Below are 16,132 nucleotides of genomic sequence, written 5' to 3'. Positions count from 1 at the left end.
CCTCAGAAAACTGAAAATAGAACTACTCTATGATCCACCCACATGATCCACTAATAGGAATTATGCAAAATAGTCAAACTCATAGAAACAGAAAATAGAATGTGGTGTCCAGTAACATTTGTGTTGCTATAACAAAATACCTAAGTGTAGGTAATTTATAGAGCAGAATTTTTTTTCACAGTCCTGGAGGTTGTGAAGTTCAAAATCAAGTCAACAGCAGATTCCATAGTCTGATAAGAACTGCTGTTCAAATATGACACCTTGTTGCTGCATTCTCCAGGAGGAACACTGTGTCCTCACATGGCAGAAGATGAAAGGCAAGAGGGCTGCACACCAGATGAAACGTCTTTCTAAGGGCCTTACTCCCATGTTTGAGGGAGGAGCTCTCCTGGTCTAATCATCTCTCAGAGGCTCACTTCTCAGCCCTGTCACATTGGCCTGAATTTTGGAAGGAACACACTCAGACCATAGCAGGTGATTTCTAAGGGTTGAGGGAAGAGGGGAGGGAGAATTAGTATTTAATAGGCACAGAGGGTCAGTTTGCAAGATGAAAAAATTCTGGAAATCATGTTGCACAATGTGAATATACTTAACATTACTGCGCTATATACTTAAAAATGGTTAAAATTGTACAACTAAAGTAATGTGATTTTTACTGTAATTTAAAAAATACAAAATAGATCAGAACACCTTGCATAAAAGAGTCTTTTTGTTGTTGTTGTACTAGGGATTGAGTCAAGGGATGTTCTACCACTGAGCTATTCCCTCTTTAAAAGTTTTATTTTAATACAGGGTCTCGGGCTGGTGATGTGTCTCAAGCGGTAGCGCACTTGCCTGGCATGCACAGGGCACTGGGTTCAATCCTCAGCACCACATAAAAATAAAATAAAAAGATGTTGGGGCTGGGGATGTGGCTCAAGCGGTAGCGCGCTCGCCTGGCACTCCTTAGCACCACATACAAACAAAGATGTTGTGTCCGCCGAAAACTAAAATAAATAAATAAATAAATAAATAAATAAATATTAAGATGTGTCCACTGACAACTAAAAAATAAATATTAAAAATCTCTCTCTCTCTCTAAAAAAAAAAAAATACAAGGTCTCACTAAGTTGCTAAGGCTGGCCCAAACTTGCAAACTTGCAATTTGCCTCTGCCTTCTGAGAAGCTATGATTACGGAGTGTGCCCCTTCTCCCTGCCTAAATGAGCCTTCTGTTTTGATTATGTACAAATGAATTATAACCTTATATGTCAGATCCTGATATAAAAATCGATATCTTACTGAAATAGTCCTCAGAAAATTTGAAAAACCACTGATTCTATTTCATCATTTCTCAAATTTGATGGATAACTTGCATCACAATTACATTAAAGGAGGTGTTCTTACAATGGAAGGTTCTAGGGCCTGCCCTGGGCAATTTCTAGGAATGGGGCTTAGGACTCTCCACTTTCAAAAAAAGTTCTCTCAGTTGAGTTTTATGTTTATGCACCAGAAATCTATTGACCTCCTTACTATGTGCAGGGAGCAGTTCCTTGTGCTTCAGGTATAATATCAACTCCATGCAGATATGCGAGGTCAGATGTGGGAGGCTAAGCAGCTGGCTGTTATCTGAACCAGCAGCCTGGCACTCAGTGCCACCCACGTTTCTATCACAGCCGTTTACCACCTCTGCTTGGCGATGTGAGGACTCAGGCTGGTGATCTCTCGTTTTGCTGTGGCTTACATATTAGGTATCCCCCAGAAGTTCATGTATGAAGCAATGCAAGAGTTTTTCAGAGGTTAAATGATTATGAGAGATATAATGTAATCCGTGTATTAATCCATTGATATAAATTAACTGTAGGCAGGTAGAATGTGGCTGGGGGAAGTAGGTCAGTGGGGGCATGCCTTTAGGGTTTATATTTTGTCTTTGAGAAATAGAGTTCTCTCTTTGCTTTCTGGTTACCATATTCTAAGCTGCTTTCCTCTGACATGATGTTCTATCTCCTCTCAGGCCCAAAGCTATGGAGTCAGCTGACCAAGAACTGAACCTTGGAAAATATTAACTGAAATAAACCATTCCTCCTCTAAAGTTGTTCTTGTGAGGTCTTTTGGTCACAGTGACCAAAAAAAGCTGATTAAAATGCACTTTAAAAATCAAGGAGACCAGAAGAAACTTTTGTAGCAATGACACCTAAAGAGTTAACAGAAGAGCCAAGACCATGACTCAGATTACAGGGCCCCCTGTCTGATCCCAAGGGGCTGTCATTCCTCCATGTTTGGCTGGCTCCCTGCCTGGGACATTGTAATCTTTGATAACTCAAGGGATGTCAAAACAGTGACACTTTCCCCTTCCACACTCAGCTGCTATATTGGGTGACACACTCATTTTTGTCCCGGGGAAAGGCATTTATCCAAGATCCATCTACAGAATGGTCTCATTATCCAACACCCCAGCAGCCTTTTGGAGTTCCTGGAAACTAGCAAGTGTCTGAACTCCAAGAAAGCACAAAATGCATTTTCTTTTCAACCCTTGAAATGGATGCCGGGAATGGTCCCCTTCACGTTCACACCCATGATTTTTATTTAGATCCAACTCCTTGGGAAGAGGGACTGAGTCATGGTAATTTATTCAAAAATCAAAACCAAATTCTCCACCGCTCAGTTCATGTGATTTCCACTACTTTGAACCAGTATGAATATGCTAGAGCCAACTCTGAGTCTTTAAATTTCCCCTAAAACTGAATCCCTATGTTGCATATAAATTTTGTCCTTGAATTCAATCAGCCCTGCACCTTGCCCAGTTCCCTTCCCTGTTCTCTCCTGCCCATCAGACATGATGTCCGGGTGCTTTCAGGTAACCCTTCACCAAGCATCTCAAGGCCATGAGCCACTTGAGCTCCTTAAGAAGAGAAATGAGATGGTTTATTTTATATGTCAACTTAGCTGAGCCACAGTTCCCAGATATTTAGCCAACATTATTCTGTATGCTTCGGTGAGGGTGTTTTGGGATGAGATTAACATCTAAAGCAGTGGACTTTGAGTACTTCTGATTGCCCTCCCTAACGTGGATGAGCCTCTTCCAATCAGATGAAGATTTGAAAGGAACAAAAGAATAACCTCCCTCAAGCAAGATACAATACTCCAAGGCTCCTAGAATCCCTTACAACATTGCCTCTTCCTGGTACTATAATAGACCACTTTGAGGTTCAAACTATGCCTCTTTCCTGAGTCTGCATCTGCCAGCCTCCTCCATCAGATTTTGGACTTGCCAGTTTCCACATTGCATGAGTCAATTCCTTATAATAAATGTCTTTCTATATATACACATGCTGTTGGCTCTGTTTCTCTGGAGAACTCTGACGCAAACAAGGGATAAGGGTCTTTCCACTGCTGTAGACTCCTCAGACACTACAGGAATGGGGAGGGTCCTTGTGCTTCCTGTGTTTTGTATGTATGATCAGTAAAACAGTAGGTTCTTCACTTTTCCCAAATAGCCTGACTTTCCCAGGCCTCACATCCCCAAGAAGAAGATGAACTGAAATTGCAGGGTGCCCTGATTTGTGTCCCTGACAGCACAAAGATTCTCTGCTCTGATTTGCCAGTTATTCCTGGAGGATCCTCAGGGATGTCTCAAGAAGTCACTCAAAAGTCATCTCACGTCTCCTTTTGTTAGCCTGTGAGGCTTGTATCTCACTGCTCTCACATTGGGCAGGACCCTCTTAGTGGGAGAACATGCTATCTGTGGAGGTCCACCAGGCTGCCTGCCCTCCAGGGGAGAGATGTCTCTGCTGCTCCCCAGTCTTCACTGAGCTGAAGTACCCGAGCTCCAGGCAGAAATGAGGATGTGGCCTTTGCACCTTTGCTCCGTGTGCTTTCTCCTGTGTCATATAGAAGCTCTGGAAATTGCTTGCTTTGCTTCTCCCTGCAGCAACTCTCCATAGTCATGGAGTCCATGTCTCTTCCTATCCCCCCATCTCCCCTAAGCCCTCTCCACAATCACGGGCCACATAGGCTTCCTTAGCACATTCATTCAGGCAAAGTGAGGCTTACAGACCCTGGCCCTCAGACATACTTAGGGGTCTGCATCTGTGTTTCCAGGGTACTCATATTTGGCTCAGAATAAATTACCTTCTCATTTCTTTTATAGCCAAGTTGTTATTGTATGTCAACATAATATTATCTACCACAGTTGTAAGGATTCAAGTAAATAGTGTATATCACTTTGATTAAGGTCTGCCTCTGCATGCAGAAAGAGAGTGATACATGGCAGCCATTATTATTCTAGTTATTCCTGAGAAGGGAGCTGTGGTAGTATTTTGGATAATGTGATGAAAGAGCCCTTGCAATATTATGCATCAACCAAATATTTTTACAGAGAGTTGGTGTTCTGGTTATTTGCTTAAAATAGTAAAAAAAATAATTTTTAATTATTATTAAAATAATAATTTTTAATTATTATTAATAATAATAACAATTAATAATAATAATGAAAAATAATTTCTTTTGCTCAGGATTCTGGTATTTGGCTGAACTCAGCTCTGCAGATTTTATAGCCAGATGATGGTCTCTTCACTCATGCAGCTGGGGATCATCAGAAATCTCTTTCCCTTTCTGTTTTTGTGGTCTCGCTGTGACCCTCATATAACCATGGTGGCCTCAGAATAGCTGAACCTTCTTACAAGTTATTTGGATGGAAGGTTCTCAGAATGAATGTCCCAACAAGGATGAGCAGAAGCTGCAGCCCTTCTGACCTAGAATACTAGGAAGTGACAGTGCCATTCTGTGCATCTCATTTGTCAGGGTGGTCATAAAGTCCTGTCAGGACTCAATGAAAGGGACCATTAACTCTATTGCTTAATGGCAAGAGTGTCAAAGAACTTGCAGACATGTTTTGAAATCTCCCCATTAGTGGCAGGCATAGAATATCCCCAAGTGGGCCCCATAGGCTCAAGGTATTTCAAAGATGTCTCCCAGTTAAACACCATAATGTGAATTTACTATTTTAACAACCCTAGACATTAGTCATAAGAATGAATCTCATCTATAAATAATCAGAGACTTCATTAGATTTTAAATTTGCAAACTTTTCACCATCAGGCCCTGGGTCTTGGTGGGACCATCTTCCATACTTAAGAAGGAAACACAGCCTTCCATTTAGTACCTTGTTTCATCTGGGTTATTTCTCATCATATAAAATGGGTTATTTTTTGGTGGCTTCTTTCCTTAAGTGAGAAGTGTCCAAAAGCATTTGTAACTACTGCACATGAGTGTGCTGGTAAACACAGGGCTAGAGAGAGCTTTGGAAACACACATGAGAGATACAGTTATGAGGTTGTGCAGAGAACTGAGCATGGAGATGCCATTGACAGGGTCTGATGGATCATGAGCACTGGGGCAGAAAGTTGGGAGGCAGTAGATGGCAAAGAGCCACTTCCAGTAGACAATTGCACTTTCCTCTTCCATGATTAGGCACCTGATATGGTTTAGATAACTGTTCTCCAGAGGCCCATGTGTTAAAAGGCTTGGTCTTCAGTCCATGGTGCTACTGGGAGGTGGTGAGACATTTAAAAGGGGAGGACTAGTTGGAAGCCTTCTGGTCATATGGAGGTGTTCCCTTGAAAGGGATAATGGGTTCCTAACCTCTCCTTTTTCTCTTTTTCACTCTTGGCAGCCAGAAGGTGAGCAGATTCCTCTGCCCTGCGCTCCTGCCATGATGTTCTGCCTCACCACAGGCAAAAAAAAAAGGGCGGGGGGACAAATGACCATGGACTGAAACCTCCAAAACTGTGAGGCAAAATAAGCCTTTCTTCTTTTTAAATTGATCCTCTCAAGTGTTTTGTTACATTATTGGAAAGCTGACTAACATAACAACAAATACAATGAAACCTTCAGCTGCTCTGGGAATGCACAGAAATATTTCAGGAGAATGTAATCCAACTCTGGGGGATTTGATTAAACCTTCTGTGCATCCATGATGTTGGGAACTGTTTTCATGCTCTTTTATCATATGTGAGGTCTTAGTTTGCTGAAAACATTGAGGAGAGTCTTTGGTTCATTGAGATTTCCTCCATAGAATGATATAGATGAAGGGGTATCTGGCTCATTAAAAGTACTACTGAACATTCCATCTGAGTGAGCAGGAGAATACTGTCAGGGGCAACAGAGGCCTGACTCTGCCCTTGGAACTCTTATTCAGGTTGGAGAAAACATATAATGAACTATTAAATCTATCAACAAACAAGATAATTTTAAGTAGTGATAAATCATGTAATAGAGAGAGAGTGGGAAGGGAGGAGGGTATTGAGAAGTTCTTTAGAGTTTCTTGGGAAGATCCCTTGGAAGTGTGGACTTCTAAGACTTGAAGAACAAGAAGAAAGCTGTCCTGTGGAGATATGGGGGGGGGGGCGGGGTTGGGAGAACAGTCAGAGAACATCAAACATGAAGCACCTGAGATGGGGAAGAGGACTGGCAAAGAAGCCGGGTGGCACTGTAGTGTGTGCAGCAGAGGCAGAGGCTGGGGGTGAGGTTGGAGATGCTGAGATCAAGTCTTGATTTTATGCTAAGAGGAATGGGAAGGTTTTGCAAGGTCAGAAACTATCAAGTTCACAGCTGTGATTAGCTTGGAGAAAAGGAGGCCCAGGGGGAGACTGAATACTCCTTTTCAGAAAGGCACTTTGGCTCATGTTGACTCTTCTATATAGTTTTCCTCTCCCATTGAGCAGATCTCATGATATTAATATTGAGAGATCTCAGATGTGCATCATATGTGTTTATATTTCCTATGCACTTCAAGATCTTAAACATAGTAAGTGTTTAATAAATACTTTAAAAGCTGTTTAACTCAAGAGGACAGAACCATGTGGTAGTTAGCAGTTGATATTAATGACACATGGGAACTATGCCACAGCTACAGTTGTCCAGGAAAGGAGTTGGCTCTCAAGGGAAATGAAGGGTTCCCAGTGCTAGCAGAGTGGGAGTTGAGTTTGGGACCTCCGTTATCAGGGATGCTGCAGCAGTAACTTGAAAATGTATAGTGTAGAGTAAATGCAGTTACTGTTCCACTATTTATCAGAATGCCTTTTTCCAGGCTTGAACATAAGCAACCAAACACTTGCTTTGTGAGCTGTGGGGTGACTCAACTCTTCAGATGTGAAACCAGAAGTGGAGATCTCCTGCTAATTATCTCCTGGTGGTCTGACCTCATGGGATTTTTGGCTCAGCCTGCTTTAGGGTAGTGTTACTCATCTGGCTTCCCAGAATCTGAGATTGAGTTTCAACACAGAGATTCAGTAATGTTCAAAGAATATATAAATGGATACAGTTTACTTTCCTTCTGGAGATCCTGATTCCCAAAGAAATCCAAACAAGGAGTTCTTCTGTTTATTCCTTCATGTCAGAAATTTTAGACCCTGCTTCATTTCACATTAATTCTTGACCACATATGCAGGATTCCTGAAACATGTACAAACAAAATTAGACACTGACTTCCTTACCGAGAATGGCTAAGGGCAGGAGGATTAGCTGGAAACCTGTAAAGAGACAGAAGTCTTGGTCAGAAGGGAAGACCCATGAAAGGTCTCCCATTTGAAATATAGAGAGCTTCCCCAATACAGATGAAGCAGGTATGCAGGTAAATGTAGGGCCAGAGTAGACTGCTTTGATTTCAACCTTGATTAATTGCTAATAATTAATAATGTTAGGCCATTATTACACTAAAAAAAATCTGTATCGTTGCTTTCCATCTTACATAGTTTGAATGACATTTGTGAAACCTTTATTCTTCCTTTGGAATCACAGGGCTTTCTTTTAGGGGGTGCAAATGATTTCCCAGTGTTGCTTTTTTCTGTATGCCTCTGTGACATGATCTTTACCCAAGGCTTTGACTTTGCCTTCCTGATTGATAGGTGGTGTTGATTTCAGGATTTTCTTGTCTTTTATAATATTAAAACAAATAGTTGTTTTTTCAAAAGGAAACAACCCCCTCCCCATTGAGACTATAAAGACTTATAGCACTTAAGAGAAGTTGTAAATATATCAATTTTTACTTTTCTTCTGGAACTCTTTCCAAATAAAACATACACATCTAAGGAAGATATGGGTTCAAAACTGTTCATTTGTATTCTGAGGTACAGTAATGATTTTAAAGGAGTCCCAAATATTTTGGGAAAGAGATCGGCATTCCTGGGAAAACTTCTAAAATCTCTTTGGGAATATATAGCTGGAAGTGCTGGTTAGATTCAATTAAAACAAATGTTGTTTATTATTGAATCTACAGTGTAACTAAGTTAGGTCCTGTGGGGGCAACAAAACAATTAAATATCATTGTTTATTGGGTGCCTATAGTTTTACTGGGGAGATGGCCAAAAGATCACCCAACATTAAATGATCATCCAAGGCACATGAAATAAACCATTCAATTCACTTAACTGGAGTAGGGCCCCATTTGTTTCTAGGCACTTGTTAAGCAAGGGTACAGATCAAAATCATTCGTCAATGGAGACTTTCCATAATATACCTGCTCTGGCCTAGGAAAAAATTTAAACTTCTTATTTTGAATTAGTTGTAGATTTACAAAAATAACAGCAAAAATAGCACACAGAGTTCCTGTATGCCCTTCAGTCAGCTTTCCCCTAACATGTCCCCATTGCACATTTATTAAAACCACAGAATTGATGCTGATGTGATACTATTGATTAATCTACAGACCTTGCTTAAATTTTGCAAATTGTACTGCAAATGTTCTTGTTTTAGTCTAGGTCTTATGTTGCATTAAGTTGTCACATCTTCTTCATTTCCTTCCACCTATAACCCAAGACATTCTGATTTAGCAGTTTTGTGGGGGACCCAGGAAATCCTCTTTTTTCAAGAGCTTTACAAATGTATGTCTCCCGCTAAGGAGTCTCTGCTTTGGCATATAAGTAATCCCAGCATTAATCCTTATAACATTGTTATTTCTAATAGTAGTTAATATTTATTAAGTGCTTTCTGTGTCAGATGCTATTTAATTGCATTGCATTTTCCACTCATTTTTAATCCTCACGCACACAAAGAACTCTTTTGAGTTAGGTTCTATTATCCAATCTTTTAGAAAAGGAAAGAGATCCTAAGTTGTCTCAGCAGTTTGCTGAGTTTTGAGGCTGGCATTTGGACTCAACTCACTTTGCTCCAGAAGTCTTGCAAGATCTTAACTGCTGCATTATACTTCCTTGGTGGAAAATGGTCTTTCCTCAAGGATAGTATAGCAGATCAGATATAAAACATAAATAATCATAGCTGTGCTGTGAAGGAATGATGATATTCACTGAGAAGGATGTCATTTCTCTGACTAGAGAAAGTAGTAAACATTTCCTAGAGCAACTGACAATTCAGGCTATCAACCTCAGGTGAAGTGTTTGGCTCAGAAGGGGCATAAGGGCAGTGGAGGGAGGCCATTCAGGAGGAGAGAACAGCACACAGAGGCAGAGAGGAGGAAAAGCCTCTCTGTTTCCCATTAGTCTAACCCAGGGATGTGAGGGAGATTTATTGGGGATGAAAAGTGAGAGAGGCAGGCATGAGGAATGGACAAGAGGCCTTGAGTACCATGTCAGGGAGCTTGGTCTGTGACTGCAGGTGAGAGGTCTGAAGCAGGGGAGTTTTATAAGGATCACCTTATTGGCAGACTAGAAGACAGATCTGAGGGAGTAGGTCTGATGAATCCTACTGATTGAATTACATGCCCAAATGTGAGGATGGGTCATGTCAAAGAAGGTCAGAGATGGAAACTACTCTGTCCACAATGGAAACTCATTCCCGTTGTTGGTGAGGAGGCCAAGGAAGAGAAAACTATCTTCATGTTAATCTGGAACTTTGTATATGACTTCCTTATAGGAACTTTTTGGTGAGAATATTAGCTTTCTCTTGTGGTGAGCACTAGCTCTCTCTCTCATGGTGTCCCAGTTTGCATTCCCTCAGAAGTAGACCCAGAGGCAAGGACTCAAAGCAAGTAGTTTATTTGGGAGGAGCAGGAAGCATTAGGAGAGAAGGTGGGTGATAGGAAAGGGAAGCGGTAGCTGCACATAGTGTTTTATCAAGCCAACTACCTCTAGGGGTGGATGGAGCTTAATCCCTAGGGAGAATGCTGGTAAGTTGTGTAAAACATACTTCTCAGATTTAGCCCACCTGAGGAGTGTGGGATCTGGGGTATGTACTTACAAGCTCCTGTCAGCCATTGGTCAAAGGTTGCTCCTGGAGTGTGTTAATCCACTATTCCTGCTCCAGCCCCCTTGGGCAAAGACATGCATGTGCTTGCCCTTGGAAGTTGGTGGGAATTCATCCCAAAGAAATGGGTGAGAGCATCAAGAGGGACTGCTATGGGCTGGCTAACAGCGAATATATCATGCTGAGTGAAATGAGATTTATGAGCAAGGACATAATGCTTATTTAGAAATGGTTCATTACAATGACATATTTTAATAATCCTACTTACAAAAGTCTAACTTGTTAGTCACAGATTGTGATGAAAACATAAAGGGCCACCTTGCAGGAAAGTTCCTATAAAAACTTTTCTGAAGACCATCAGGGAAAACTGGTATATTCAGTGAGAGCTTCTGGCCAATAGGATCTGAGAAGAGCTTGTGAGGATATGATATTTGACCCAGACTCAAGGATGGTTAGGATTCTATGAGGAAAAGATGGAATATAGTCTATTTTGGATGCAAAGATAGACTGGTCCAAATGATGAGGGTGAGGTCAAGCAAGGAGCCTTTGGTTAGAGGAAAGGGTCCAGCGGATAAAAACTGGGAGATAAAGCTAGGAAGGTCAGGGTGAGACTGGGAAGGACTCTTAAAGGCCAGCTTACAGCATTCAGACTCGAGTGGAAAGCAACCAGGAGTCCTCTGAAGTTTCTGAGAAGTGGGGTGTGCTCACATGGAGCAGTACTGGATTTTTGTGAAACAGATTTGGGGATGGAGATGCTGAATGCCAGAACACCTTACAGTGGCTCAGGTCATAAGAAATAAGAGCAGACAAGTAGCAATCGGGGGAAATGCAATTAAAAGAAAGAAAAAACAGATGTAGGATTGCATAAGAAAGATCAACAGAAAGGGGGTTTGGGTTTGTTTTGGTACTGAGTGTGGAAAGAGGGTGGCATCATTAAAAGAACAGAGAAATCAGGAGAAGGCCCAGATCTGGAGGGGAAGCTAATGAGTTTGGAGTGATAAACACTGAAGTTGAGCCCCAGCCCCAGCTAGGTGTCAAATGCTGTGCTAGATGCTTTAGCAGTTTCTAAAATGAATCCCGCATATATTCCATCCACAAGAAACTCCTAGTCTGATAAAAAAAATTAGGACATATTTTTAAATAACTATAACACAAGGTAGAAAAAAAGGAAACATGTGAGTATCTAGAGAGAAATAGATAATAAAGTACTCTGATTGTTCAGAGAAAGGATAAGTCCTCATCAGCTGCAGGGATTAGGGAAGACTGTATGGAGCCATTCAGTTAGATCCCAAAAATAGGTAGGATTTGTACAGGTCAAAAGAAGAGTACTCCAGGGCAAGGGAACATCAGGAGCAGAAGTGCAATAATTTTTAAGAAGTGAGTTCTCTTGGGAGAATCCCAGTGGCTCTTTTTGAAGGGAAGTAACAGGAAATGAAGTTGAACAGTCTGGGGTTAGATATGAAAGGTCTCTAACGCTGAAGGGAGAAAGGTAGGTTTTAATTCATAGCCATCACAGGCTCTTGAGCTGAGAATCGTCTTTGTCAGAGTGTGGGTTGGAAGGAGGAGACAGAAAGTCCAGTCATCTGATTACAAGAGGCATCAGAAAATGAGGCCTTTACCTGGGTGGAAACAGTAGAAATTAGGAACGGGATCTATTTCAGGAAAATTAATGAGCAGGAGTGTTCAAAAAGAGGAGTGAGAGAGCCAGAAGAAATCTACATGAGATCAACAGCCCACTTCCAATTTCTCAGTATAACTTTGAAGCATAGAGCAAAGTTTTGGCTTCATTTTTGAGGCAAATTCAGTAGAGTTGGCCAATCTTGAATATGTCACATTGGGTTAATTAGTTTGGGTTTTCTTTCTTTCCAAAGCTTTCATTTTTTTTTTCTTCTCCTTGTACTGGAGATCAAACCCAGGGCCCCATGTGTGCTGAGCAAGTGCTCTACCACTGAGCTACATCCCCACCCCCAGTTTTCACCAGCTTGGCTAGGGACTATGCTGAAATGTTCTCTGTGTGAGACTTTAAGCATCCAAGAGAGCTGCAGGTTGAAGGGCACTGAAATGCATTCATCCAATTAATCTGTAAGTAATTTTATGAAGTGAAAATGTTTACTGTGACGCAACAAAAGTTTGCTTTCATTGACCTTGAAGAGAGTTGGCCCACCCGCCTCATCAACCATGAACAGATGGAAATGTGTGTGCCAACAGCAAGAGAAGAGTTTATTTTGAAAGCTTTTGAAAAATCATGTCTCCTACCAGTGTCAGAATAAGCGTCATTGTAAGATCATGCTCAGTGCCAGCAAAAACAATAAGAATCTTATTTTGCTTCTGACCAACTATTTTTCATGAAAGCATATGGATGCATTCCTTGCATTATTATCTGTTTTCTCCATATAACTTAGGATATTTGCTTTAATTTTGAACACATAAGTCAAAGAGCAAGAAATTTAAGTTTGCAATACAAAGTATAAAGACATAAAAAAATCTCCTAACCAGGAGGGTCCACAACCTCACAAGGATCCCTCCCACTGATAGTGTTTTCCAGAAATGGCACAGAAATATTTCTGCTTCTACATGTGCTTCCAGATACTGCCACTCCCCAAAGAGATGGAGTCTACTTTCCATTTTCTTAAAGCTGGGGTTAGGAGGACACTGTAATTGCCTCAGTTAATAGAATGTAGTGGAAGCAACTCTGTGAGACCTGTAGGGTTAAGTCAGAAAAAACAATATGGCTTCCATTTGTCTCATTCTCTCTCACAACACTCACCCTTAGGATCCAGCCACCACATTGTGAGGAAGCCTAGGCCACATGAAGAAACCACGTGTAGTTGTTCTAAGCATCAGCTTCAGACGAGCAGAAAGCCAGCCTTAACCACCAGACATATGAGTAAGTTCACCTGCAGTTGATTCCAGCTCCCAGCCTGGAATCACCCCAGCTGAAGCCAACTGGAACAGAGGCAGAGCTATCTGCATGCCCAAATGGAAGTTTCATGAGCAAAATAAATGTTGTTATTTTAAGAAGCTGCGTTTGGGAGTAATTTGTTATGCAGCAATAGGCTGTCGGTCCAAGATCAGGCAGCCACATCTGGTGAGGGCCTTGTGCTGTGTTGTAGCATGGCAGATGGCATAGTATGCTAGGAGGGAGAGATCACATGGTGTGTGAGAGAGGGGGGGGGGGAAGAGAATGCCAAGAAAGCCAAAGTTGCTTTATAACAACCCACTCTTTTATTAGCAACCAGTTCTGTCCCAAGAAACATAACCCACTTTCGCAAGATGGAAATTCAGGAATCTGTTCCAAGGGTGTGTTCCTATGATCTTATTACCTCCCACTAGGACCTGCCTTTTAAATGTCCCATCACCTCTCAATACTGATACGTTGGGAACCTTGCTTCCAGCACATGACCCTTTTCGGGGGGAAACCATATCAAAATCATAGCAAGAATTATAAGAGAATATCCATGTAGATGTTGAGCCTAGACCTGGGAATTTGAGGTACTAAATAAGCAGCAGCCCTTTTGGGAAAAGGGGAGAAGCAAGAATTCCTGGAAAGGGACTTGGTGAGAGGAGCAACTGTCTCTGAGGTGGGAGGCCTGGATCCTTAGTGTGCCTCTGCCACCAGCCAAATGACTTTAGCCAAATCATTTACTCTGAGCTTTACACTCACTCTAAGTCTTAATTTTCTTACCCGTGAATTGAGAATTTGATCTTGCAATGCATGCATCTTTGCACTTTCTACTTTGCATTATTATCTGCTTATGCTTTGGATTGCTAGTCTCTGACTCTGTCAAGGACACAGACCATATCTCTTATCCTGGAACCTAGTGCTGGGTTGAATTTCTGAAAATGGATGCTTTTTCTGTTCTCCATGCCATCCCAATCCTAGGCCCATTTTTTATCCAAGGTCATCCATAATTCTGAAAAAAAATCATTTGATACTTGCCATCTTGTCATCAAAGTCCTCATCTCAACTGGGTTCCCTTTAACCAAAAGGTCTGAGGGTGAAGCTTAGAGTACGTAGGGACAATAGTGTCCTTTAAGCTAAAGGACCTCCTAGAATCCCTCAAGCTACACTGCAGAGGCCTTCCCCCTTGAGGTAGCAAAGAAGGTGTGCCCCAGAGGTCCATCAGCCTGCTATGGGAGTAGATTAACTCTGCTTTTTTTTTTCTTTTTTTCCCCATTTATATTAAAAGTAAAAAGAGAAATGTTTTTTTGGTAATCCTGAAGCACTGGTCCCCCACCTGCCTCCTCCTGCTTTTCTAACAGCCCCATCTATGCAGCCAAGTTATGGAACAATAAAACCAAGGCCATCACAGGGACAAACTTTAGAGTGTCCAGACAGTTCACCTGTATATGTGGCCTTTCCTCCTGGGCCTAGAATCCACAGACAGAATAGAAAAATAACAAAAGGGCCGAATACAAACATTCATAGTAGCTGGTTCCTGATTTGTGTGAGACTCATTTTCCTAAGGGAAATGTCTTCTCATAAGCTCATCCCACAGACAGGGAGGAGGGCTTCAATGAGCCATAATAACTGCATTATTTTACCACTTGCAAAGAGTGCTTTCACATCAATTATCTCCCTTTTTAGGACACATTTGCAAAGAAACAGGCCTAGAGAGGTTGAGACATGCCCAGAGTCACACAATTCACACATGGTCTAGCCTCTGGGCTTTTGGTTTCTGGATTTAGCATCTTTTTTGTGGGCCCAAAATTAGTTTAAAATACAGTCATTCAAATAAAAAAAATCATTTCTAAACAAAGAATGGATCAATGATGTAGAAAAATAGTTTAGGCTTGTTGGCGGAGCTTCCCACCCAAATTCTCATCCTAAATACAGTATTTATATCTGGAGAGTCAATGGCCAGACTGACAGTATTTACTGCAAATTATAAATGTTTCCACCTGCTTCCTAACTGTGCCTGAGAAACCTACACGATGCCATTGTCATGATTCAGTTAACAACCACTGTGATGTCTACACCGGACCAGGCTCCTCTCTCTCTGTTCCTCACCTTTTCTGTCTTCTTCTTTTATTTCATGTCAGAAACAGGAAGTCGGTTTATCAGGTAAAGCCATCAGATGGGAAGGCAGCATTTGCGACTACAGCTTTCATTAAACTCCAAAGTTCAAATAATTCATGCAGATGGCAAGGTCATCAGGGCTCTTCCAGTTTATTTTGGAACAGTCATTTTCTACACTTCCGAGGCAGGACTAAATGTCAACTCTAATAAGATAGAAAATTCTTACAGTGGAAAACTCTGTGTGTGCGTGTTTCTACCTACAAACTTGGGGTTGGGGGGTACCGTGCACTGCCTTATTTAGAGGACATTTGTATTTTATTTGCAACATAATGAATAGGTTCGGTTCCCATCTCAAAGGCAAATGCATATGGAGATATAAAGAATCAAAAGGATGAGGGAGAAAAGCAATCTAAAACGTGGCAGAGTCTCTCTCAGAGAATCTTTCAATTTCACATTTGTCTTCCCACGCAAATGGTAATTTGGGCAGCTGCTGAGGGAAGTGTGACCATAGCATGTTGATGACAGGTTAAATGAAACATTGTCTTGTTCTATTATTACTGTGTGAGGCTGGATGCAAGAGCAGAGAACCTGCTCACTGGAGGCAGAATGATCCAAGGGGATTAAGGTGCATTGTAGTTTTGTGACCTTGTATTGCCACTGACTGGAGACAAATTTCTATTTTGTTTTATTATTATTGTTATTTCTTCCTCTTTCAATCTGTCTCTTTCTCTCTCCATGTCCCTTTACAGCCCTCTGTGATTATGATTAGATTGGCTAAATTCAGGCATGTTGAAACACTTTGATCTTTCCCTTGAAGGCAGATAAATTAATAGTTTAGAGAATAAGAAACTTAGTGCTACATTTCATATGAACTGTTTTGTATTAACAGTTAATTGGATATATCACAGTACCATTCATAGTAACCCCAAACTAG

At 41.3% G+C, this 16,132-nt stretch overlaps 1 long non-coding RNA gene across 1 annotated transcript; it reads left to right on the top strand.

The window, feature by feature from the left end:
- Positions 1–299: 299 nt before the first annotated feature.
- Positions 300–2,070, top strand: LOC139707832 (uncharacterized). Its single transcript, XR_011709259.1, has 2 exons — positions 300–474; positions 1,993–2,070. It is a non-coding gene; the product is annotated as an uncharacterized lncRNA (long non-coding RNA).
- Positions 2,071–16,132: the final 14,062 nt, after the last annotated feature.

The sequence above is a fragment of the Marmota flaviventris genome, chromosome 12, assembly GCF_047511675.1.
Source record: "Marmota flaviventris isolate mMarFla1 chromosome 12, mMarFla1.hap1, whole genome shotgun sequence".
In the NCBI taxonomy this organism is placed as follows: Eukaryota; Metazoa; Chordata; class Mammalia; order Rodentia; family Sciuridae; genus Marmota; species Marmota flaviventris.
Note: the sequence above shows the minus strand (reverse complement) of the source record. Positions and strands in the feature narration are given on the sequence as shown.